Source organism: Prionailurus bengalensis, chromosome A1 (genome assembly GCF_016509475.1).
Source record: "Prionailurus bengalensis isolate Pbe53 chromosome A1, Fcat_Pben_1.1_paternal_pri, whole genome shotgun sequence".
Classification (NCBI taxonomy): Eukaryota; Metazoa; Chordata; class Mammalia; order Carnivora; family Felidae; genus Prionailurus; species Prionailurus bengalensis.
This window is the reverse complement of record NC_057343.1, coordinates 9887022-9890806: the sequence shown is the minus strand read 5'-3', so window position 1 is coordinate 9890806 and position 3785 is coordinate 9887022. Positions and strand designations below refer to the sequence as shown.

Below are 3785 nucleotides of genomic sequence, written 5' to 3'. Positions count from 1 at the left end.
GAACGTGAAATGGCACACACCCGGTGTGGCAAATGGTGTGATGGCGGCTCAAAAATTTTTAAAAGGGGATTACCATACAATTCCCCAATTATACAGCTGGGGAGACCCCCAAAAGAACGGAGGGCAAAGCCTCAAAGAGATGCTTGCACACCCATGATCACTATCACTGCAGCATCAGTCACAAAAACCAAAAGGCGGAAGCCACCCAAGTGTCCCCAGACGGATGAATGGGTAAAGATGTGGCCTGTTCACACAATGGGACATGATTCATCGTGAGAAAGGAAGGAAATGCTGCCCCAGGCAACAATATGGCTGGATTCTGAGGCCATGGCGCTAAGTGAAATAAGCCGTGGTCGCAAAAGGACAAAGACCGTCCGATTCCACTCCCATGAGCTGCCTATAGTCAAAGTCATAGGGACAGAAAGGACAAGGGTGATTGGCAGGGTCGGGGGGGAGAGGGGAATGAGGCGCTCGCGCTTGAGGGGTCGAGAGCCTCAGTCGAGGCCAGGACAAAGCGCTGGAAGCGGTGGCCGTTGCACAGCGATACAGCTGTACTTAAGGGCACAGAACCGTGCGCTTCTAAACGGGGGAGGGGGGGTGAATGCTGAGAAAAAGAACTTGGGGGAGGAGTGGGTGTCCGGTCAAATCGGACGGAAACAGGAACACTCAAGGACCGGCTTTACGCCCCGGAGAGCTGGAGTGGACTCCCCAGGCTGTAGGGCCAGGAGCGGGGAGGCGGCCCCACCGAGCTCTAGGGACTGGCCACCCAGAAGGATGTCTGCAGCTTATCTTAACCGCCACACCCTCCACGAAGCCCCCTTCTGATGTCCCCTAAACTCCGCCTGATCAACGGAGGCCACATGCCCTCCAAGCGGGCACCGGCTGGGGCTCAGGAAGGGAAACACATCTTACATTCTTTAGCCCAAGCACAGATCGACGTTCGGCCCGGGCGCAGACGCACGGTGCCTGCGGAATTAAAAGGTAACGGTGAGGGGTGGTGCCGAAGGGGGGGGGGGGTGGGAAGCCTCGGGGCGAGGGGACACACGCGACGCTTGGGAAAGCCAGCCCTACAGTTTGGGGCCTGACACACGCGGCCCCCGTGCTCCGAGCCCACACCGCACTTGCTTCTTCTCTCACAGGCTCTACCGGGACCCCTTTGCCCAGTTCTCCCCGCGGGACCCAGGGCGGCGTCTGCTGGGGGCCGCGGGCACCCGGCGGCGCCCAGCACGCGGCCCGCGCAGACACGCAGGGCGCGCCCCACCGCGTGCCCCGGGCTCGCGCCCCAGCGCGGGCGCGCTCACGAGCTCGGGCCGGGGCCGGCGCCGCCCGCGGGGGCGCGCCTCGTCCCCCCCCCCTCCCTTCCCCGCGCGGCCGCGGGCTCGGCCTCTTCGCGCCCGCGCGCCCGCGCGCCCGCGCCGGGCCGCCCGCAGCCGCGGCCCCTCCCGCCGCCTCCTCCGCACGCTCCTCCGCGCGCTCCTCCGCGCGCTCCTCCGTCCGGCTCGCGCGGCGACGCCCTGGGCGGCGAGAGCCTCCGCGGCCGCGGAAATCTGTACACACCGCGCGGCGAGCCTGGTAGCTGGGTCTCTGTGGCGCAATCGGTTAGCGCGTTCGGCTGTTAACCGAAAGGTTGGTGGTTCGAGCCCACCCAGGGACGGGCAGCGCTCATTTTCCTGAGATGACCTCGACACGGATCCATTTTAAAATGGCAAGCCTGAGATTTTTAGTCGAACGGGAGTACGACGCCACCACGCTTCCAGGCTAGAGGAAGACCTTGTCCTCTCAGTATTTGTTGCACGGCGGGGGCGGATCTAAGAGGGACTCTGCGTCTGGACTGGCAGCTTGTGCCTTGGTCATTCAGTTCCCGTGGTCATTTATCCACGGGAAACCTACACACAGTCTTCGGGAGACCGGCCCAAGATTGTGCTTCAACAGCAGTAACTGTAACGGGGGGGGGGGGGGGGGGGGGGAATAAATGCCCCTTGGCAAGTGAGTCTCTCCCAGAAAATCGGATACCACCAAAAAGTAAATGTACTTACTCAATACTGCCTTATCTACTGCCAGAAGAATCCGAGGAGCTGTTCGATGAACATATGCAAGGGGAGTCACCTAAAAGTATGTGGGGGCATAATCGCCCCACGTAACTGTGCTAAACGGAGCTCTGTTTTGGACAATGGACTTGAACCTAGGCAAAGGTGTTACTGTTTGCGTTAGATCGCTGACACAATTTTCCCTGAAATTAAACTCAGGCAGAAATTGTTTGTATGAGTTCTTGCTAAAAGGTTTCCAATGACGTGTTTTCAACTCCGGTCTCACAGAAGACACAGATCTTTTACAAGCAGATGGTTCACATAAGACTTTCTATAAAGATAGAGAACCACACGATAATATGATAACGTGATGCTATAATTCGTTCCTGCCAAGATTGAGGTCATGTGGTGGGTGCTTTGTCTCTGGGATGTACTTTTCCTGGATAGAACTGAGAGACTCGGAAGAAGGAATAAGTTAGCTGCGTCACTCGGCGGTCTCTTAGGAAATGCCTTGGCAAATGCTGACTGATAATTATTTATCAAATAATTGTTGATAATAAAATACCCTCTGTTGTCTAGTGAGAAGCCCTAAAAAAGGAGACACAGTGTTGCACTTGGAGAATTTCAGGCAGATTCAGCAGTAGCCGGCCCCCCTCCCCCACCCCCCACCCCCCACATTCCAAGCTTTCCACTCATACTTATGGATAGATTATAGTAGAAACAAGAAAAGGGAAGGCAGTTAGGTCATAAGATCATTCATGTACTGTCCAAATCTAGTCCAACACTTCAAGATGAAGGAGGCATAATAGTTGCTAATACTTAAGTTATGAGGCCTTAGAAAGCATATCCTTCCGCTTTAAGCTGATCGTATTTATACTAGGTTATAAGCTCCTTGAGGGAAGAGACCAACTTCTGTTCTTAGTGATCATTTTAGATTCCAAACTGCTTCCTTCAAGATGCAGTTCAAATTCTTGAGCTTAATACACAGAGGCTTTCATGACCTGTGGCCTTGTCTCCTACCATGTTCCTGCATGAAAACTTCTAGTGGTTATATGCATTTACCAGGAGTTCCTTCAATGGCGCATGCTGCCCTGTACCCCCCACCCCCCAGATGTCTTTCCCGTTACCCTGATGTGCCAGTCCCCGCCCCCTCTGTACACACCTGGGTAACATCCGCAGAGGAGTTACCTTCTCAGGGAGGCCTCCCCTGATGCCCCTCCTCCATTCATTCATCACGCTACCCTGAAAACAGGGAGTTACTTGTCACCTACGCTAGAATACGAACCCCTGGAGTGTAGTGACTGCGTCTTTATTCACATTGTTTGCTCACCTAGCACAGGCCTGTCACATGCACATGCTCAGGACAGATGCGTTCCCTGCCTTCTCAGAGTATGTGATTAACAGAGATAGATACTCAGATAAAAATGCATATGATGAAGTGCCAGCGTGAGGGCCACAGAAAAATGTTCCCAGGCAGTAAAGGAGGAAGTCAACACAGATAGGCTGGATTGTGTCTCCGTGGAGGATTTGAAACAACCCTGAAAGATCTGGACAGGCCAGAAGGCAGGGGAGAGCTATTTAAAGCTGGCAAAATTTGGAGACAAGATGGGGGTGGGTAGGAGAGGAGCCTAACCAGAATATGGAACAAATGTACTTAAATAGAGCGCACTGAAAATGTTCTTAGCTTGCGGAAGGGCCCTGAAGACCAAAGGATGAGGCTAGACTTTACCCTATAAAGTAAGGGAGTAACTGTTAAAG

General features: G+C 54.5%; 1 non-coding gene across 1 annotated transcript; it reads left to right on the top strand.

Moving 5' to 3' along the window:
* Window positions 1-1580: 1580 nt before the first annotated feature.
* Window positions 1581-1654, top strand: TRNAN-GUU. The gene has a single exon. It is a non-coding gene; the product is annotated as a tRNA-Asn (tRNA).
* Window positions 1655-3785: the final 2131 nt, after the last annotated feature.